General features: G+C 29.3%; 1 protein-coding gene across 3 annotated transcripts in view; it reads right to left on the minus strand.

The window, feature by feature from the left end:
- alpha-Man-Ia (alpha-Mannosidase class I a) overlaps window positions 1-24560 on the minus strand; it is a 342150-nt gene that overhangs the window by 25675 nt on the left and 291915 nt on the right. The window lies entirely within an intron of this gene.

A 24560-nucleotide genomic window follows, 5' to 3' on the forward strand; every position in this document is an offset into this window, starting at 1 on the left:
TAAATTTATTTAAATTTTGACAACACACAATGCATTTCAGTGTTAGAATTTTCTAGAATTTTAATAAGTCAGAGTTTGCCAAAATCAGCATTCAACAGCTAGCAAGCAAATAAATGTAAATGAATACGACAGGGAAACAAGTGCGAGAGTGTTGTATTGTGAACTTAAATTCATTGCATACCATTAGGCGTGTCGGTGCAATACACATAAATAAACACATTTATTACATTTGAGAACATCCGTAATAGTAATAAATTACAAAATGAAAACAACTTCAATATTGCATTTGAATAATTAAAAAGGCTTTTCGCAATACATACTATTAATTATCTTGTACTAAATTATAAATAACTAGACAATACAAATATGAAAATACATTTACATTAGGTCGGTCTCATATGTATGAGATTGAAAACAATATAAAGAGAGGTGATGATATCGAATACATTGAAATAATACTTTAAATTAATATTCAAACAAATGTATTTAAGGTTTTTTTTTGACATTTTTCATAGTTTCAAAGCAACAATATTTTAATATGTGTGTGGATTATTCTGTATGAATTTAAGCTTATATCATCAGATAACAAACTGTATACAAGCTGATATCATACAAATTGAAATCATAAAAAACGTCTCAAATTTGTTGCAAAGGAACCATATCGTCTATGCAATAACAAAATCCTAAATCCCAAAGCAGCTAATCCTCAACGGAATACAGTTTTTACAGTGAAAATTTCTTGCTGTTTTTATACCCTTCACCATGAGTGGCAAGGGTATATATCGCACACCCAGTTCAAAAGTGACACAACTCAAAATTAATTTGTCGGGTTATATAAACCCAAAAAAATTAATTTTACGCTTAAACTATGCACAATAGACTTGTTTATCTATACAAAAGATAATCAGTATATTCTGTTGTTGTTAACTTTGGCTAAAAAATAACACTAATGTCTTTCATTATGTTTCAATTGGTATATATTTATTTTCGATTTCTGAAAAATTTAAATTTTGAGTTGTGTCACTTTTGAACTGGGTGTGCGATATAATTTCTACATTTTTCATTTGTGACCCCACAAAGAATATATATTCTGGATCGTTGTAGATAGCGGAGTCGATATAGCCATGTCCGTATATATGTTGAAATCGACTTACCGTATCCCCCAAATAACTTATATACATGATTCATACATCAATATATCCACTATATACCCGGTTCGGTTGTCCGTCTGTCTGTTGAAATCAATTTTCTGAAAACCTCAGATATCTTCGGGATCCAAATCATCAATAATTCTGTCAGACATGCTTTCGAGAAGTTTGCTATTTAAAATCGGCAAAATCGGTCTACAAATGGCTGAGATATGAGGATAAATCCAGGACAACCTCGATTTTTTACCTATTTTTGACCTATATCTGGATTACTAAGTCATTGATATAGACAATATGGATATCTAATGATAGATATTTCAAAGACCTTATATAAAACCATAAAAAATCGGAAAAATATTTTTTAACCCGATTTTTTTTCACCAAAAGTTTTTTTTAGCTAAATATTAAAAAAGAAAATTGAAAAAACAAAAAAAAAAAATTATATTTAAAAAAAAAAATTTAAAGAAACAATTTTTTACAAAAATGAAAACACTGCAAAAAAAAATAAATTTTGTTTACCTAAAAATATTTAAAATTTGTATAATTTGGTGAAGGGTATATAAGATTCGTCACAGCCGAATATAGCTCTCTTACTTGTTTTTTATCTATATCTGGACTACTAAGTCATTAATATAGACAATATGGATATCTAATGATAGATATTTCAAAGTAATTTGCAACGACGTATATAAGGCCATAGTGAGTTGGACCTACAATGGGTCAAAATCGCGAAAAAAAATTTTAATCCGAATTTTTATTCAACAAAAAAAATTTTTTAATTTTTTTTTTACTAATAAATTATAAAAAAAATTTTAAAAATTATAAAAAATTGACCACGCCCACTTTTACGCCCACTTTTTTCGATTTAACTAAAATCGAAAACGGCTACATTTTGGCTAATTTTTTGTTTAAATTATCATAGCAATCCAATTTAAGTTTAACTGAAAGAAAAATTGACCAATCCAATTTTTTTTCGATATATCTAAAATCGCAGGACGACTGGACCGATTTAACTAATTTTTTTTTATGGTTCGCAATACATAGTACGCAAAAGTTTTTATATAAATAAAAATTGTCCACGTCCACTAATACGCCCACTTTTTTTTTAAAAAACAAAAACAAACTGCGAAGCTTTTTGCTTTCCTGCAGAAACACCCAGAGTCTCTTGCAGGAATCGAACCCGCAACCCTTGGATTGATAGTCCAGTACACTATCGTCTAGTCTATCGCATGCAAGATACATCGGTCTGTGACCAATCAACTTAAAATATCTAAATTCACTAATAAGTTGGTTTAATCAAGAAAAAGAGCTCGATCTGTGATCACTCATATTTCTGACCAATATTCGATTTTTTAAGCGTTTATTCAAGAAAAGGAGCTTGATCTGTCACTCATATTTCTGACCTAAAATCGATTTTTTATATAAAAACTCAAAATATCTACATTCGCTAATAACTTGGCCAATAAGCGTTAAATCAAGAAAAGGAGTTCAATCTGTGATCACTCATATTTCTGACCCAAAATCGTATTTTTATTTAAAAACTCAAAATATCTAATTTTCGCTAATAACTTGGCCAATAAGCGTTTAATCAAGAAAAGAAGTTCGATCTGTGATCACTCATATTTTTGACCAAAAATCGATTTTTTATATAAAAATTCAAAAGAACGCGACAGCAGTACAAGAAGAAAATCCATTGCAAAATTTATATTAATCGAGCTACTCTATTTGTTAAAAAAAGGATCCCGTGCTAGACTCAATTATAAATTATTATTTTCTATAAATACCTTTAATTTGCCAATTGGTTTAACATACCTGTAAAGATAAAGAAAATAATATTTGAAATTTGTTTCTAATAAAAAATTGCAGTATTTTGGAAATTGGAGAACTCATAAACATATAATATTCCATAAAAGGTTTGTTCGTTAAAATATCGTACTATTGGGTGTATGACTTAAAAATGCGGGAATTACAATATATGGTGTGTCGCTTGAACACAGTTTTTGTTCTTAATAACTTATATGTCAGCTTCGAAAATGTCAAATTTTGTACCAACAAAGCGACATATAAGGGAAGTTTTGCTTTAAGCTTATGTTGAATGTGTTTCATCGGTTTAAAAGTGCTAGAGCTGGTTTGTTCGGTTCAGAAGTGGTGATTTTGACGGGGATGTCAAAGTACGACCAGGCGAGCCAAAAAACTTTGAAGACCAAAAACGACTATCATTATAACATTCGGCCACATGTTGCAATACCTGTTAAAAACTGTTTATATTGAAGTGGTTGGTAAGTTTCGCCTCACCCTCCTTATAGTGCCAACATTGCCCCGTCCGACTACTATTTGTTTCGTTCGATGCAGACAGCTCTCTCTGGAGTACCCTTCACTTTGGAACATAACAGTCGAAATAGAAATGTAGACAGAAAAAAAAGCCAACAATTTAAAAAAAAAATCCCACATTTTTAAGTCATAAATCCAAAACAGATACAAGATTAAAATAAACCTTAAATTGAATTCAGAACTAAACACTTTACATTAGCATTATTGTCATTTGAATAAAAGTTAACCCTAATCTTAATTTGCATTAAATAATTTCTTCAGGAGGCATTGCTTCACCAAATAATTAACAAGATTTCATTTGTGGTTTATAGAAAATAACAAATAACGAAACACATGTGATAAGATAATTTACAAAATGTTCAATAAGTTTAACGCTTTATTTACAGCCAGATTATAATATAAATTTCGATTAGACAGAATTGCAATTAAACTCTTACACTGAACGCCTAATAAATAATTGGAACGGAAATGTAATTAATTTGTGGGTGGGTCGGTCGGTGTGTGTTGTTTTTGTGTGACTGAAAACTACAACAAGACAAGCTCACACACGTCTATGGAAATGTTAATTAATTTTTCTGTGTAATTTTTGTTTTTAATTGATGTAGTCAAATGCTCTATATTTGTATCAAGCAGCCAGCCAACCATCATCATTTTAGATGATTTATTTTCATTTCAAGACCAATCACTCAACTGCTCATTCATACGTGTATTCATAACTCGCATACGTTCGCAGCTATTCATTCATTCATTCATGCATTCACTCTCACTTAAACACTTGCGTTCACTCATTCATATACACTCGCATTTTGACACTTGACGTTTCCATTTAATGTATTTAAAACATTTACTTGCGCGCAACATGAAATGAATAAACTAAAATTGAAAAACAAATTGTGCATTTCCAATTAAAATAGTTTTTGTTTGCAAAAAATACACCACTAAATATTAATATGAGTTTGAAAACAATAACTCTGATTCTACTACTTGGAATCAGATTGTGTGCGTAAATGAGATTTTTGGGTCGTTAGAAAATTGTTTAATTATTGCAATTTTGCCAAATAAATCATATTAAAATAGTTGACATTTGTTAAATTAACTCATTTGCTAAATTCGCAATTAAAGTGATTTAAAGCAAATTTATTAATTTATCAAGTATTTGGTTAGAATTTGTTAAGGCAAATTGTTTAAGGCTACATTTTAATCATTATTTTAAAAGAAAATAGTTTTATTTTAGTAATAATTGTCCTACTTTTCCAACATTAGCAAAAATAGTTTAAAATCTTTGCGTGTTTTTTTATTAACGACCCTAAAGTATGCAACATTTGGTTCAACAACTAACGCTTTAAAACTATGCAGTTGATGTTAGCTATTCCTTTTTCTTTCTTTCTTTGCAAAGGTTTAAATCAATTTGTCTAACACTCAAACTAATTGACTAAAGGCAAAGTTTTATTTAAAGAAAATGAGTGTAAAAAAATGGGTTAAAGAAAAAGTAAAGAAAGAAGAAATATAGCTAAATAAACTGGTTAAAAACGAATTTTAAAACTACTACAATAAACATTTATAGTAAAATTAAAAAACAGTATTAAATTTTGTTTAAATACCATCTATATAGGCTTTTAAACATGAATAGCCTAAATACGTGGCATATTTTCAGGCTGAATTTTTTTTAAACACTTAAAGGTGTTTCTTATTTTCTGCAATATGCATGTATTTTTTCCTGTTGGTTTCACTTTAATATTATTTAATGCCTGCCAGTTTAGCCTTAAAGTCAAAACATGTTTTGCTAAACAAGAGCAAAAAAAAAAAATAAATAAAAATACAACGAACTAAAACATGTAATAAATAGCACGTGTTTTAAATAACAAGTCACGTTTTTAAGTTTTATTTTGCTTTTATTATAAATATATACAGATATACATACATCCATTCATAGCCTAGTATACATGACACATGCAGCAGAAAAGCAAATATTTTTAACTTAGTAACGCTTACAGAGTGAGAGTAATAGAATGAAACAGGAGTATGGAATTTTTTACTTCAGTACAAAGTTTTTATTAACAAAGATAGTTAAATTCCTGGCCGTACTTTGCTAACTTTCCATATTCCTCATCTCTGGATTCCATCTGCAGGAATTTACATGAATAATTATTATGATGACAATCCATGTCTATTTAAACAAAAAAGCTAAATTCGAAATTTCGACATAAAAAGGGTTACAATTGGATGGCCCGTCTCATGGGTGTATAACTTAAAAATGCGATATTTTTTCAAATGTTTAGCTTTTATTTTGGACCATTGTTCAGTATAAATTTATTCAATTAATAGTTTTGGAAAGCATGTGCATATTAATTAGTTCTAGTTCAGCTCTAGTTCAGTTCTAGTTCAGTTGTAGTTCAGTTCTAGTTCTGTTCTAGTTCAGATCTAGTTCAGTTCTAGTTCAGTTCTATTTCAGTTCTAGTTCAGTTCTAGTTCAGTTCTAGTTCAGTTCTAGTTCAGTTGTAGTTCAGTTCTAGTTCTGTTCTAGTTCAGTTCTAGTTCAGTTCTAGTACAGTTCTAGTTCAGTTCTAGTTCAGTTCTAGTTCAGTTCTAGTTCAGTTCTAGTTCAGTTCTATTTCAGTTCTAGTTCAGTTCTAGTTCAGTTCTAGTTCAGTTCTAGTTCAGTTCTAGTTCAGTTCTAGTTCAGTTCTAGTTCAGTTCTAGTTCAGTTCTAGTTCAGTTCTAGTTCAGTTCTAGTTCAGTTCTAGTTCAGTTCTAGTTCAGTTCTAGTTCAGTTCTAGTTCAGTTCTAGTTCAGTTCTAGTTCAGTTCTAGTTCAGTTCTAGTTCAGTTCTAGTTCAGTTCTAGTTCAGTTCTAGTTCAGTTCTAGTTCAGTTCTAGTTCAGTTCTAGTTCAGTTCTAGTTCAGTTCTAGTTCAGTTCTAGTTCAGTTCTAGTTCAGTTCTAGTTCAGTTCTAGTTCAGTTCTAGTTCAGTTCTAGTTCAGTTCTAGTTCAGTTCTAGTTCAGTTCTAGTTCAGTTCTAGTTCAGTTCTAGTTCAGTTCTAGTTCAGTTCTAGTTCAGTTCTAGTTCAGTTCTAGTTCAGTTCTAGTTCAGTTCTAGTTCAGTTCTAGTTCAGTTCTAGTTCAGTTCTAGTTCAGTTCTAGTTCAGTTATAGAATACTGCTGATCGCAGGGAGCTGCCTCAGTAGCTCCCTGCGATTTAGCAAGCTTTTGTTGAGAATTTCAAAAGATACGTCATTTATTGTAAATCTCGCATTTTTAAGTCATATACCCAATAATTAAACAAAAAGGCAAAGTTTTAATGAAATCGCTCATAAATTGTGTTCGATATATTGAAAAAACCGAGTGAATACCTTGTGAAATTTGTGAAAAACCATAAAACTTGCGAGCTTTTAAAAGTGTTGCATGTCTGAGGTACCATACTTTGAGAATCCACAGCAGCGCTCTTAAGGTTAATGTGGGGTCAGTCGTCAAAACATAAAGTCGAATACTGCTCTGTTACGTCTATGTGAAATTTCATGTGAATCGGCTCAGACAGTTAGAAATGGCGGATTTATTTATAAACATGAAATCTAACATATTAAAGAATTAAATTTAAATGACTTTTTGAAATTCCATTGCATACTTTTAGGATTACGTTACTAAATAAAATAAGAAAATTTTGTAATAAATTTCTAAATTTTATAAAATAAATAAATCAATTACACAGCAATTAAATGCCATATTTATATTTCCATTATTTACTAAAATGTAAATAACGAGAAAAACAGATGGATAAATTGAAATATCAAGTATAGTCGAGTGTTTTAGCAGTAACGGTTTTTTTTTATATTATTGCAACTCTTTGGAAAATTTTCTTGATTCGTTTGAAGATTATTTTGCATTAAAGAGAGATATTATTTGAAAGAAAAAAGTCTCCATATTTTATGATAGTGTTTAGTTTTTAATAGCTTTATTTTCTTCTTAATTAGTTAAAATAAAATACAACGCTGAAAAGAACGAGTAGTAACTTTTTGGCACATTTTTTTTTATAAATTTCTTTAGAACAAATAGTTGTATGTGCAACTACCAGTCCCATTGTTAACTTTCACAAAAAAACCATAAATTAATTCTATACTAAACGCGGCTCAAAGCATGTCTGCATGCGGTAATACTCGTATATAGTATATTCTTTACTACTCGTGGAAAATATAACACAAAAATCGAGTTAGACAAACTCATGCACAAAAAAAAAACTCATTGCATAATAACTAGAGTTAAATGTGTGAGTGCATGTGTATGAGAGACGCCTGCTACAACCGTGAAAAGGAGTCAACTGAGAGCACGGCATTCAAGCAATAATGAGTAAAATGGGAGTAGGCTGAAAAACTTACAAGCCTAAAGGTATGCTTGTTTCTATGAACTTGTAAATCATTTGCATAATACACAATATACATTGCCTATATTCTGTGTGGCAAAATCTGAAAAAAAACTACAGCAAACTATTTAGTAGGTATTACAAGGGGATTTTTTAATATTAAAAAAAAAGAGTTTTATGGTTAAATAATGACATGAACAACAACACATTAAAATTTAATTTAAATGCTTTGGAAAAAAAGAATGCTTTAATGTTTTACAAAAAAACGAACATCATTTTACTCTTTCGTTTATTATTATCATCTTAATGTTATTCTATTTAATGCTAAATTTTAAAAATAAAACACGTTTGTACCTTAACATATGCTTTAAATGAGTGTGCTTATACATAATTCACCTGAAAGTATGCTTCATTACATAGAATCTGTTTAGAAAAAAACACATTAAGTAATTCCCTGAAGAGAATAGAAGGAGTACAAATGAAATTAATTTACATAATTTATACAAAGATAGGTAATTGATATTTAATTATTATAGACTAGTATTTAATTTAATATTTAAACATAGAGAAAAACAATAGCTACAGATTTTAAGAAAATTAAAACAAAAATATAAACTGAATAAAAAAATTCTTGGAAATATAGCTCAGTTCAATTAATGTGAATAAAAACATGTAAAAAATGCTACATTAAATAATGTAATTTAACCTTCACCAAATTATACCTTATGTTAAATATTGAAAACAATGTATGGTGGAAAAAAATCGGTGAAAAAAATGTGTGAACAAATCTAGGTAGTCGCGGTTATATCTCAGTCATTTCTGGGAACCTTTTCTCAATTAAAAATGTGGGAATTACAAACGGAATGACAAACTTATAAATATCCCTAAAACCATACATTGTGAAGGGTATAAAAATAGTATTTATATTGGGTGTATGACTTAAAAATGCAGGATTTAAGTTAGTTTAATAACTTATATGTCATTTTGAAGGATACATCTATCATTTTTTCTCACTTAGTTATTGAACATTATAGTGTAAATATTAGGATATTCATTTAATCGGGTTTCTGGATTAATCGTTTAATCCAGCAAATAATTAATCGGGGTTTAGATTTAATCGGTTAATATTCGATTAACCGAATAATTTCTATTTTAATTTTAAATGGAAAAGAAAAACACGAATTTTATATCAGCATTTTGTTAATAAAAAGAACAAAAACATAAAAAAACAAACTAAATATAATAAGTCAACAAAACAATAAATAGATGTTGGAAAAATCGAAAGTAAGGCATGATAAAAAGTATCCAATTTCTCAGTTCTTTTTTAGTTTTTTCTAAGCATATTTTTTAGATATCTAATACTTTAATAGTTTCCTTAAGTTCTGATTCGTTTCAGTAATGTCTTTAGTTTCGTCTATTACCATGTCGTCATTCAACTCATTATCACAAAGTTCATCAAAGAATATTCTAGAAAAAATGTAATTTCCAAATTCCTTAGTTTCAGTTTTCGTACTATACTTCAAAAAGCAATTGCTAGAAGGGAATGTTCACGAGTTAAGAAATTAAATTTTAAAAAATAATTCTGTATAAAGTGCAAAAAAAAGACATTTCGGTTAATCGGTTAATCGACACAAATTAATTGGTTTATTCGTTATTTGAAAATCGTCAATTTTAACCCTTAAATGCATATTGTTGAAAATTGTCTACATTCCAGTTCCACTTCAGGGTTACATTATTCGAACAGTTAACCGACAAAAATTAATCCGTTAACCGATTAACAGTTAATCGATTGAATACCCTAGTAAATATAGTGTATTATCCTTCGAAATTTTGTGCCAACAAAGCGTCATATGCGGGAAGTTCTGCTTACCTACATTAATTTGAAAAAAGAGCTATGGCGAATGTGTTCCATCGGTTTCAACGTGCGAGAAATGGTTTGTTCCGTTCTGTTCTTGATTTTAAGACCCAGAATTGGAGGAATTATTCCATAAAGATTGTTGTAAAATTCTACAAGAGCTTACAAAATCACTGGGAGCTACTCAAGCAGCAATTTCAAAACGTTTGCGAGTAGCAGGACTCATCCAAAAGCAGGGAAATTGGGTATCATACTAATTGAAGTTGAGACACCTTGATATAAGATTTTGCATGTCCGAAATGAGCTAAAAGAAAATCATTTTTGCCCCGAATCATTACTAGCGATGAAAAATTAGCAACTGTAATATTCCATCATGACAACGCTCGGCCACATTATGTAATACCTGTTAGAAACTATTTACAATAAAGTGGTTTGAATGATTTACCTCACTTACTTTATAGTCCAGACAGTGCCCCGTCCGACTATATTGGCTTGATTTATTCTTGAACTCTAAAGATGAGTAGTTTTGTTGGCTCGGAATCCATATGTTGGCAGAAAGATCGGAAAATGTCATAGCTAACACTGGCCAATACTTTGAATAAATTTATAGTGTACAAATTTTTCAAAATAAAAAATAAATACTTCAAAAAAATCCTGTATTTTTTAAGTCATACACCCTTACCCTGATAAGCATATTTGATAATTTAAGAGGTTAACGATTGAAATTGAGAATTTCAAATTGAAATTGAGAAAATTTCAAATGAAATTGAGAAAATTTCAAATGAAATTGAGAAAATTTCAAATGAAATTGAGAATTTCCATTTTAAATTGAGAAAATTCCAAATGAAATTGAGAATTTCCATTTCAAATTGAGAAAATTCCAAATGAAATTGAGAATTTCCATTTTAAATTGAGAAAATTCCAATTAAAATTGAGAATTTCCATTTGAAATTGAGAAAATTCCAAATGAAATTGAGAAATTCCAAATGAAATTGAGAAATTCAAATTGAAATTTAGAAAATTACAAATGAAATTGGGAAAATTCCAATTGAAATTGAGAAAATTCCAAATGAAATTGGGAAAATTCTAAATTAAATTGAGAAACATTATATAAATTATTTTAAACTAAAAAGAACAAAATTAACGATTATATCAGATGTGGTGGTCTGGGTAGAGCGACCAATTTCAATTTATTTTGTAGTAGAAAACATAGTTGGTCTTGTGTTGGATCCCGAACAGTTCTTTTGATACCTACTTTCCGTTGCCCCGACATCCACCTGATAGGTGCAATTGGTACCGCAGGCATTATTCAAATGGAAATAATTTGGTCCAAAATCAAAAATATTGTGAAGTCAAAGATGAATATGCCAACCGTAAATCCTCCAAATGTAGGAGAGCAGAGGATTTTATATCTTCAAGAATTAATTAACGATTCCAAGTCCTATATAACTATGTACCGGAGATTGAAGTAAAGCTTTATAACATACAACATCATTCCACCAAAGCGCTTTGGAATTGCAAGATATGCCTGTTGGACAATAAGACTGTGTACATTATTTTTTGTTTAATTTATATTATATTTATTTATGTAGAGTAAAATAAAATTTTCTCAATTTCATTTGGAATTTTCTTAATTTCAATTAGAATTTTCCCAATTTCATTTGGAATTTTCTCAATTTGAAATGGAAATTCTCAATTTCAATTGGAATTTTCTCAAATTGAAATGGAATTTCTCAATTTCATTTGGAATTTTCTCAATATCATGTATAATGTTCTCAATTTCAATGAAAAATGGTGTAGTATCACAATATTCAAATGCTCTAAATTAGAAAAAAAAAAAATAGCATTTGTATGCTTAACTATTATTATAATAAAAATAATATAATAATATTACTGAGACTATAAACATAACAACTTAAATTTTTCTAAACTTTTAAATTTATTTCACTATGCATAAAAAATCAGTGCGATTTCTTTACAATCTCCATTATTAACCTTTCAATTATTTAATGTTTTTCATATTACACAACTAATAATGATTTACATTTACTTTCATTTATTCATATTTTCAATTTACTACAAAACAATTTTAAATATTTCTTTGAAAACAAAAAAAAAATTTTAATCTTTAATTAAACTTTTTATCATTTTCTTAAAATCTTTGAGAATCATAGAAAATTTAAAAAAAAAAACACAAAACAATTTCAATTTAAATTTTTTAACTTTTCCTTTTTGTTTCATTTTGATTTCACTGCCTGATTTACATAAACATTTTCATTTCGATTTTCATTTGCATTTACATTTTAATATTATTCAAACAATTTTACTTTGTTTTTTACCAAACACCGATGGTGCATGCTATAGTAAGCAAACTTATACAAAGTAATTTTTGATTAATTGAAAGAATAATTTAGATACTAATATGTATTCAGATATAATGGCTTAATTCTTCTTTAACTAAGTTATTGAGGCCAGAAATTTTAACAATATCCAAGAAAATATTGTTCATATTTGGGTGTCTTGAGTCTTTTCACCGAAAATCTACTTACTACTGTTTATTTTTCATGTTTAACAATTTGTATAGCCCCATAAAGTCGTTTTTTGTCTCTCCTTAGCATTATTTGCTTTCATGTTTCCATTCTTCCCATTTACTATCAACTCTGTGAATCTTAAAAAATAAATATTTTTCTTTTTAAATACCCTTCACCATGAGTGGCACTATATAAGTTTGTCATTACGTTTGTGATTTCTACATTTTTCATTTGCGACCCCACAAAGTTATATTCTGGATCGTTACAGATAGCGGATGTTGAAATCAACTTTCTGAAACCCCCAACTTTCATACTTGATTGATACATCAATATAAACGTTATAGACTAACTTAGGCTGCTATTTATACCTATTTTCACCAATTTTTTATTTTTTTCAAAAAGTTTTTCAATATTTATCTTAAAGTGTACTTTGGTGAAGGGTATACAAAATTCGGCTTAGCTGAAAATAGCACTTTTACTTGTTTTATTATTATTTTGTTTCCATTATTGTTAGTGTTTATGGCGGCGTTGAGCATAAACAATAATGCTGTGGCATGTGTAAATTTGCACAAAATTCTAGTCATTAAATCGGAGGCGCATTATTGTTGTATTGTACCAGACTTAAACAAAGGAATTGCTTTAGACACCCAAAAACAAAAGTTCGCATATTTATTACGGTGTTTATGAAGAAAATACGTGATAATGTGCTGCATGCAGCATATCGAATGTATGAGTAACAAATATATTTATATTCAGTTTTGTATTTTATTTAGTGTGAAATTGCAATCACAAAAAGATTTTTGTGTTTTTTGTATATTTTATTTGATTTATAAAGTAATATTTATAAAAGACAGCCAGGAATTTAAATAATAAAATTTGGGGTATAATTTTAGGCGCTATTTACATAAGAGTAAGGATTTTTTGGTTAATAATTCATATGAATAAAAAACATGTATTTCTAGTTTTATATGTTTAGTGGATTTTTTTTGCAACTATTTACCCTTTTTCCTTAGTTATATTACAGAATACCCTACAGTCCAATTTTCATATCTCTGTCTTATGGTATTTTGCATATAATTAAGAAACTAGTGCAACCAGTCCCTAAAAAATCCTTTAAATTTTAATTACGTTTTTTACACTCCATAATTTATGCTTGAGTAACATTAAAATTAATATTACTTATACGCCTGCATAACTTTAGTATTTATAAAACTCATACGCTTAGATGGCTTCTGCAAAGCAATGCAAAGGCATTTATTATTACAGAAAAAGGAATTTCTAAGGAACTCATTTTATATTTGTAATGTATTTATTTGCTGAAGTCAAAAAGAAAAACTCAAGGGAAAAAAGAAGGAAAACTGAAAGAGTCTGAGTGGGGCCTTTACAAATTTCAAATCAACATTTCGGTGAAAATTAGTTACTGCCAAAAAAGAAGAAAAAAATCGTTAAGTAATGTTACTTAATTAGAAGAAAATCCTTACATTTGTTAATTGATTTCAATGCAGAAACTTAGTCCAATAGCTTTATAAGCCACAAAATGGAAATAATGAATAAATCATCTCTAAAGTATGTGTGCTTCATGTTTTTTCTTCTAAAGGCAAATAACTTTAAATTGGCAGCACAGTTTTCTGTGACAGTTGGTTTGACAGTTCTCGGTTGTTTTGAGGTCTGGTTTAGCGCCAGAGCAACGTTTGCAAATTGTTCCAACTTATTTTGAATATCATGGTTCTATACTGAACTTTTCTCATCTTCCTGGCAACATATGGATTTTGAGCCAAAAGAACTACTCATCATTTGAGGCCAAGAACGAATCAAACCAATATCGGATAGTCTGCTCCAAACTGAAGTTTATCCAAGAGAGAGAGTGTTCTACATCAATCGAAACAAATAGTAGTCGGACGGAGAACGGTCTGGACTATAAGGCGGGTGACGCAAAACTTCCCAACCACTTAATTCTAAATACTTTTTATCAAGTATTGCAACATGTGCCGAGGTTCCCTGTGATGGTCTGGCTAGATTTCAGAAGCTTACAATATATAGGACCTTCCAACCAAATACAGAGCATTACCTTAGCTCCATGAATATTTGGCTTTGAGGTCGTTTCGGCTGGTTGACCGGACGCTTCGGGTTATCGTAATGGATTAATTTTTCATCGCAAATAATGATTCGGTGCAAAAATTGATTTCTTTTATAGTATTCAAACATAATTTCAGACATGCAAAATCGTCCTTCAAGGTCTCTTGGCTTCAATTGGTATAGTAAACAATTTCCCTATTTTTGGATGAATCCTGCTGCTCGCAAACGTTTTGAAATTGCTGCTTGAGTAGTTCCCAATGATTTTGCAAGCTCTTGTTGAGTTTGACAACAATCTTCATGAAGTAATGCCTCCGAATCTTAGTCTTCAAACTTTTTTGGCAGGCATGGGCGTCTTCCGTATCAAAATCACCACTTCTGAATCGCACAAACCATCTCTCCCACACCAATTGCCCACCATGAGCTTTGGTGAGCAATCGGTGTGCTTCAGTGGCACTTTTTTTTCAAATTTAAGAAGTAAAGCAAAACTTTCGTTGGTACAAAATTGGACAGTTTCGAGCAAAAAAAAATCAACGCTATGTTGTGTGATCTTCAACTGGTATGATTTCACTTATAACGGAATCCAATTCTCCCCATCTGCTATTTATAAATTCTTTGTGGTCACAGTCAATTATTGCATGAAATTTGGCCCAATATTTACCACTGTTGCACTGTGGTTCCAAATCAAAATCTAGATGGAGAAAATTATAAAAATCGGTATCTTCAGAATTTGGAAAACGAAGTTTTTTCGGAAGCTGACACTCTTCTCTCATCCAATACAAATGGGTTTTTCAATTGGACATTACGTTTTCTCGTCAGAAGCGCCAGAAGTTCAAAAATTTTGAATCATATTTTCGTTAATTTTTTTAATATTTTACTGCTTTACTAAATTACATATATCTTAATTGTTTTACCATATAGAAATTCATACTTCAAAACATAGATAAATATTGATATAGGCTTTTATTAGGTGTATAACTTATATTTATAGGCCTCTCCATTTTCCTGCTATATTCCTTTAAACTTGGGTCTTAAACTTGGGTTTATTAATGATTTTTATATATCTAGTCCCTAATGTAACTTTAAAAAAAATTTATCGGAGACACCAATTCTATATAAAAAGAGCGCCAAATAATTTTGTCCACATAGATTTTGATTTGGAACCACAGGTAGATTTTTGCGAGCAAAAAAAAAATTCAACTCTAAGAAAATTGATCGATTAGTAAATTTTTTAAAAACTAATTTTAAAACATGGCTAGGAGATTCAATGTACATATGATATATTTTTAAAATCGGAACACAAACGAAGAAATATTATCGTTTTAAAAATTTTACATACCAGAGGTGTTCTAATTTGGGCACCCCTGACCGTGCCCCTAGTGGGTCCGTGAGGTCCAAATTCAATACTTAAACTCGACAACACTTTCTCTTTGCGCATGTCAAATTTAATTCAAATCGGACTAATCCTTTAAAAGTTTCAGACTAATTTTCCTTTTTTCTATACTAGTGTGCATTAAAAAAAGTTAAATGTGACTACACTCTAGATTACTTAGAGACAATAAAGTGACAATTGACTTCATTACAATAACTCGATTGAATAAAGTAATAAATTGCATTACACAGAGAATATAAGAGTCCAATAACCTAATAATAATATAAAATTGGAAATAACCAAGTAATTAGAAATTTGGGAAAATCACTGTTTAAAAAGGATACATTGATTACTACTAGAACTGTTGGAATATTCGTTTAACTGTATTTAATCACTTGTATACTTCTTATTACATATTCGTGACAAACATTATAAAAAAAACCTTTAGTTAATTACCGTGTAACTACAAGTTTATTTACTTAATAACATGAACACATCATTAAATTGTTTAGTATGTAAATCAAATTTATTTAGTTTATGGCGAAAGGTCAAAGTTTAATGTTATATATAAAATACTAATATTGCATCGTAGCATTTCATAAGAACCTCAATAAAATAGCATTCTATGGTTCGATTATAAATTGACTGATTTAGGCTTAACGACAAATAAATGAGTGCAAGATCATTTATTAATTTTTAATTTAAACAATGTTGAAACCAGCAGCAATCAGCATTAATATGAGCGTAATTGTCTAGGTAAACTGTTAGACAACGAAAACACAAAAACACATGGAAAATTTGTCATATTTAAGTTGTTCTCGACTTCCATATTAAGGCTGAATTAGCCATTAATCCTTATGTTGTATTTTTTATTTTTCTCTTTCACAAATCCATGAAATTTTAACGCCATTTCTAAGGCTTTATAACCGGACACAAAAACAATTCAAACAAACACTGATTTTCCGTTACAATTATAATATTTCCTGCTTTTAATTGTCACCCTTATTTCTGTGGCACTCTTTCCTCCCCCTTTTTGTGTTTATCAGTTTATCAAAATAATTACCAGCAATTTCCTTAGAGACGGCTTAAAAACAACACAAAGAGCTGTGAATAATAATAACAAAAAAAAAAAACGCTCATAATAAAGAACAATCCAATGCCCTAAAGGACATCAATTAGTACAGAAAATGCATTGACCTAATAATGTTTTGTTTAAGCGAAAGAAAGAAAAGGCAGCAAAAAAGGAAATATGATTTTTTTTCTTTGGGTTTACAAAAAAATAAATCTCACCCAAATAAAAGTCTTAAGTGTTTAATATCGTTTATTTTCTATTATCATTTCAAGAGCTAATATTAAATAAAATGAAAAGAAATCTAAGGCTTTAGAAAACAACGTTATGATATAAAAAAGAGAGAGAGAGAAAATTTGTCATAGATAACATGTAACGGAAATTGCTATTAACAAGGATATTTGTTCTTACTTGCGTATTTCCTTTTAACTTTTGCTGGTTGACTTTATTTTCTTAGTTTTTTTTAAGGTTTATTTAAGTTTAAAGGGGACTTGACTTATTTGCTATCAAAGGAATATGTTTTTAGCTAATTTTAAAAAAATATTTTATTGCTTCAAATTACTTTTCCATTTGTTGTGTATTTTCTTATTACTTTCTTTTGTTGCTACAATATTCCTCTCAATTTCTTTTATTTATTACAAATATTTTCTTTGAAATTTGAAGTAGAGAGAGATTGTATTTTTACTAGGAAATCGCTGGCAGAAATGATTGAAACTTTGATTGTTGTGGAAATAAATCATAAATAAACATCCTCGTCATGGATTTTTATTGGATTTTTTTTGTGTGTTCATATTTTATTTCTCTTTAGCTTTGATTTGTTTTAGACTTTAAACATTAAAGACACTTGTTGATTCAATAAATAAATATGTATTGTTTTATTTATTTTCAATCTACTTTTGTTGATTACATTTTTTCGAAATTGTTTGACATTTATAGGTACATAAAAGTAAGCAGTGAGATTGAAAAAATCTTATCTTACATAAATGTTAATAAAAAAGAAACCACTAAACGTACAATTTTGATATTTTGTTTTATGTGATGGAAATTATTATTACAACTTACAAAAAGTATTGAAACTTTTTCCGAAACCTTTCCATTAATGTTTTATAGTGCTTTCTGTTACTTTGTTTGAATAGCACACCTTTTTTGTGCTCTTCAATTCTCTTTTAACAATATGCCAATATCTCTCCACCGGCCTTTGCTCCAGACAGTTTGGAGGATTTGTCTCTCTTGGTACAAATAACACATTATTATTCTTGTACCACTCAAGACCTTGCTTCCCATAGTGACAGGATGCCAAATCAAGTCAAAAACAAGTAAGAGAGCTATATTCGACTGTGAAGAATCTTATATACCCTTCACCAAATTATACTTCAAAATACAAATTTCAAATATTTTTAGGCAAAGAAATTTTTTTTGTAAAATTTTTTTTTTCGAATTCTTAGGTTATTTTTTTTTTAATTTAAAAAAAAAAAATATTTTTGTTTTTTCAATTTTTTTTTGGTAAAAAAAAAAATTATGTTAAAATTTTTTTTTTCCGATTTTGACCCATTGTAGGTCCAACTTACTATGGTCTTATATACGTCGTTGCAAAGGTCTTTGAAATATCTATCATTAGATATCCATTAATGACTTAGTAATCCCGATATAGGTCAAAAATCGAGGTTGTGCTGGTTTTTTCCTCATATCTCAGCCATTTGTGGACCGATTTTGCTGATTTTAAATAGGAAACTTCTCGAAAGCATGTCTGACAGAATTATTGAAGATTTGGATCCCGAAGATATCTGGGGTCTTCATAAAATTGATTTCAACAGACAGACAGACAGACGTACATGGCTTAATCGACTCCTCTATCTATAAGGATCCAGAATATATATACTTTATAGGGTCGGCAAACTTATATATACTTTTCTCACGAAGGTGAAGAGTATAATAAGTAGACACAATAAGAAGTCTTACGAATGGAAGCATCCTCTTTTGTAAACATTCATTGATGGAAATTTCGGTACTTTAGAATCCTTTGTAACAAATGTTTGGCAACTTTTGCCGCAACTGCATATTGCTTGCAATATCAAGAACATTTTGGGAAAATTTTCTGCTTTTGTATTCTAACCTATTCTACAACATTCCCTCCAGCATCTGCAACATAAAAATATTGATCCGGAAGCTGCCAAAAATTGTCCAGAACATACGTTTCGTCATCCATTATGCAGCAGGTATATTTTTTCTATAAAATTTGACTTCAATTTCCGTGCTCTGTCTTTGGCCTCTAAATTTTTAGCAGAGTTGCTGTCGGGAACTTTTTGAGCCTTGAATGTTTTTAAACCTGCATTGGATTTAACTTTTCGTACCAAATAGTGCGAGTACTAAGCTAACCGGACTGCTTTCCTACCGGATGTGTTGGGAGCTCTTTTGAAAATGCATTCTATTTATTGGCTTTAGAAACATTATGTGGACTATTTCTTCTACCTGACCAGGTTTCCTATCAACGGATAAGTTCTACCGATATTATTTAATAACATTTGAATCAGTTTGACGCCAGACCTTTGATTGTTTGGCCAACTTTTTGTAGGACCAAGTTGGGTTTTGTTGAAAATATTTCATAATTTTAGTAAGCACTTTTTTCTCGTCACTCATTTTAATCAGATTAACAATACATGAACATAATTGACATTAAACATTAAAAACTGACATATGCTTTACAAAGGTAACTTGATCAAAAAAAAAAAAATATCAAATAATACTTGGGTTAAAAGTTTTAAGGAAAAACATGTGTTAAGGTTTTTTCGATGTTTCAGTGTAAACTATTTTGGAAACATTTTGAATCAGGAGAGATATCAAAATAAAAACATTCTGATTTAAATACAAAATTAAAAAAATATCAAAAAATTCCAAAAATATTAGAGCTCAAAATATTGGGAGCACTGCAAGCTGTTTTTTATTTGTTATGAAAAACAAATTCTTATAGAATTTGTTCTTATAGAATTTGTTACCATTTGCCTTTAAATGATTACAAATAAAATCATAAACAGTTACAGCCAGTCTGTCTGCCTTGAAAAGGTTAAAAATATTAAATAAAAATTACTCTAAAAATATGCCTGTAATTGAACTTTTCAATTAAATATATACTACATATTTTTAGTTTGTATTTCTTTATTTTTGTTTTGTCTACTACAATTTTTAAAATAACTCGCATTTGACTATTTTTATTATTGAACTTTTCATCATAATTTAGCCAGTCAACCGCAACCGACCACCACATCAATCAAAAATGTACACAAAATACTTTTGTACACAACAAAATTTATGTTGAAATTGTGTTTGTGGTTACTTTTTGGGGTCTTACATTTGTGGTCTACCGCTATAATTTACCATGTCAGGCAACATGCATAAAAGAGCAAATAGAAAACATAAATATACAGTGGAACACAAATAAATGGCAGATGTAATGAAAGCAAAAGGATTTCAAATAAAAATTTATGGTTTTTAAAAATTAAATTTTAAAAAATCAAAAAGCTACATAGTACCCCTGATGAAAATCCTTTCAAAATTTGAAGCAATTACGTTACTTTAAATTAATTTAAATTTTCCATTTAAATTAAATAAAATTATTCCTTCTTTCTATCCTTCGCTGTTATTTTTCTGTATGGGATTAGATTATAAACATGAAAATAACATTTAAATAAAAAAAATTAAAATATAAACCAACAAATAACAAATTTTTACGCAAATTCTGTTTTGTGGAAAATGTCAATAGACGACAAATGTTAAAGCTTTAGAATGCCATGGAATTTATTAAATTCTAATACCAAGGATTACAAAAACAACAACAGCAACAACAAGATAAAATGCTCATGTTATGGTTATGGTCATGTTATTCTGAGGCATGCCTCAATGAAATTGTCAACATTTGCATCAGCAGCAACATTTTACATCGAAAAATAAAAAAAAAAAAAAATAGTAATAGCAATACTACTTTGCCAACACATACTCACACTCATGAATACATCAAGCAGAGAGATGAAATGTAACAACAACAAAACCTTTTTAACTCGTGAGTATATTAGACTGGTTCTTAAATTCTACAAAATAAACTCGCGATTCTAATCCGAAACCAACCGAAAATTTGTCTAATGTCTAACAATTTCCGAATGAATTTAATTATCTTATCCAAAAATCCGCCAAATTCAAATACCCCATATCCCGGTTTTATATTCAAATCATAGATTATTGTCATTTTCAAGCTCGATCTATGAGCGATTTTAGATTTTTCATATAAAAATCGATATTTGGTGGGAAATATGAGTGATCACAGATTATTGTCCTTTTTCCTGTAGGACCTCTTGTTAACGATCTATGAGTAATTTTAGATTTTTCATACAAAAATCGATATTTGGTGGGAAATATGAGTGATCACAGATTATTGTCCTTTTTCCTGTAGGACTTCTTGTTAACGATCTATGAGTAATTTTAGTTTTTTCATATAAAAATCGATATTTGGTGGGAAATATGACTGATCACAGATTATTGTCCTTTTTACTCTAGGGCCTCTTACTATCGTTCTATGAGTGATTTTAGTTTTCATATAAAAATTGATATTTGGTGGAAAATATAAGTGATCACAGAATATAGTCCTTTTTCCTGTAGGACCTCTTGTTAAAGATCTATGAGTAATTTTAGATTTTTCATATAAAAATCGATATTTGGTGGGAAATATGAGTGATCACAGATTATTGTCCTTTTTCCTCTAGGACCTCTTGTTAACGATCTATAAACGATCTTAGATTTTTCGTATAAAAATCGATATTTGGTGGAAGAGTGATCACAGATTATTGTCCTTTTTCTTCTAGGACCTCTTGTTAACGATCTATGAGTGATTTTAGATTTTTCATATAAAAAGTGATATTTGGTGGGGAATATGAGCGATCACAGATTATTGTCCTTTTTCCTCTAGGACAATCTATAAGCGATTTTAGATTTTTCATATAAAAATCGAATATGAGTGACCACAGATTATTGACCTTTTTCCTCTAGGACCTCTTACTATCGATCTATGAGTGATTTTAGATTTTTCATATAAAAATCGATATTTGGTGGGAAATATTCACAGATTTTTGTAATTTTTCCTCTAGGACCTCTTATTAACGATCTATGAGCGATTTTAGATTTTTCATATAAAAATCGATATTTAGTGGGAAATATGAGGGATCACAGATTATTGTCCTTTTTCCTGTAGGACCTCTTACTATCGATCTATGAGTGATTTTAGATTTTACGTATAAAAATCAATATTTGGTGGAAAATATGAATGATCACAGATTATTGTCCTTGTTCATCTAGAGCCTCTTGTTATCGATCTACGAGTGATTTTATATTTTGCATATAAAAATCGATATTTGGTGGGAAATATGAGTGATCACAGATTATTGTCCTTTTTCCTCTAGGACGATCTATAAGCGATTTTAGATTTTTCATATAAAAATCGAATATGAGTGACCACAGATTATTGTCCTTTTTCCTCTAGGACCTCTTACTATCGATCTATGAGTGATTTTAGAGTTTTCATATAAAAATCTATATTTGGTGGGAAATATGAGTGATCACAGATTATTGTCCTTTTTCCTCTAGGACCTCTTGTTAACGATCTATAAACGATCTTAGATTTTTCGTATAAAAATCGATATTTGGTGGAAGAGTGATCACAGATTATTGTCCTTTTTCCTTTAGGACCTCTTGTTAACGATCTATGAGTGATTTTAGATTTTTCATATAAAAATCGATATTTGGTATGAAATATGAGCGATCACAGATTATTGTCCTTTTTCCTCTAGGACCTCTTGTTGATGGTCTATAAGCGATTTTAGATTTTGTTAACGATCTATGAGTGATTTTAGATTTTTCATATAAAATCAATATTTGGTGGGAAATATGAGTGATCACAGATTATTGTCCTTTTTCCTATCACATTATTATCGATCTATGAGTATTTTTAGATTTTGCATATAAAAATCAGTGATTGATATTTGGTATGAAAAATAAGTGGTCACAGATTACTGTCCGTCTTAAAAAAACAGGTTTCTCAAAAAGCCGAAACCACCTGAGTTTACAACAATGAACCAGTTTCGGTTTCGGCTTGCAGGTCCACTTTTATATGGTGGACCTTTTTATTAATTACATTGCTTTTTAAGCGAACAACTTTTTTCAGATACAACTTCCGATTTTAAATATTGCCTCATAGTATAGGAAATATTAAAAACAGCTTATGAAAGTTTAGCAACCTTGAAGTTAGCTATTTTAAAATCGTTAGTAACTTCAAAAAACCTATTCTTAAATTTTAATTGCAAACATTCGACTAAATCTTTCTTTGGCAATTGGCTATCATCCTAATCTACACTAATAGTTTCAAAGCAAAAAAATACACAAACAATTCAATTTAATTCAACGAGTTCATACAAGTACTAGAATTCTGATGCTGCTGCTATGTTTATTGTTGCTGTCATAGTGATGAAGCATAAGTGACAACAACAACAATACAAAAACTCAAATATCATCATCGCCATCGTCAACAACTTCGTTATTGCCCTTTATACGAATAACTAAAATCAGCGCACGTAATACCTCTACACGAACGACATCTTACAAAGTAACACACTCGACGCCACTCACTCGTTCCCTCTCACATCCGCACAAACGTGTGAGTAGTGAGTACAAGGACAACATTTTACAAATAAAATTTTTTTTGAGCCGGTTACTAAACTGAGTAAGTATGTATATGTTTGTTTTTATGTGTTAGTAGGTATTGCAGTAATATGCTTGACAAGGCAGTTATGTCAGATGATTTTGTCTTTTTTTTCAGGTTTTTCGAAATTTTCTCAATGTTTGAAAATTTTATATAAAATTTTATGTCGAAATAAATCAATAATAAAAAAATAAAAAAAAAATATTTTTAAAACATTCTCTTATTTAAATACTCTTTTTCTGGAATACATATTTCGAACATAATTCGAATTTTCGAACATATCTTAAAAATTTTATATTTTGTAACTACATTGAAAATTACTTTAAAATTCATGAACATTTTAAATTTGGTTTTCAAAACTTTTAAATTTGAAATTGGAAAATTTAAGAAATTAGACTCAAATAAAACCAACATTATTTTTTTACGAATTAAGATGATGTAGAGATTATTTAAACCGTTTTCACAATTTAAAATTTTCCAAATTAAATTCGAATTTTCGAATATAATATTGTATTGTGTATGCATGAATTCCAAATTTCACAATAACTGGTTCAATAAATGGATCAAAATTCCATTACAAATGTTGACCTACATAAACACTGCCAGTTAAATAAATGCTTGTAAGAAGTTTTCGAAATTTTTCTATAGAAAATCAATGATATCGATAATAATTCTATAAAAACTGAATGCTATCGAAACGTTTTCTATAAACAAAAAACGCTATCTATAATTTTTCTTTAAAAACTGAATGATAATCATAAATTTTCTACGGAAACTGTGTAATATCGACCATTTTCTATGGAAACTAAATGATATAAGGAAATTGTCCTTGGCATCTGAACAATATCGATAAGATACCTATGGAACATTTATTATATCGCTACATTTTTTATGAATACAAATGATATCGATAAGGTTTCTATGAAATCTTAATGATATCGATAAAATATTTGTGACTATTAAACTTTTCTCTTTTTTATGGAAACTCAGTTATCGATACCCTTCCATGGAAACTCAAAGTTATCGATAAATCATCCATGGAAAATAAATGTTCTATGAAAAATAAAAGTTATCGATAACTTGTCCATG

The sequence above is a fragment of the Calliphora vicina genome, chromosome 4 (genome assembly GCF_958450345.1).
Source record: "Calliphora vicina chromosome 4, idCalVici1.1, whole genome shotgun sequence".
Lineage (NCBI taxonomy): Eukaryota > Metazoa > Arthropoda > Insecta > Diptera > Calliphoridae > Calliphora > Calliphora vicina.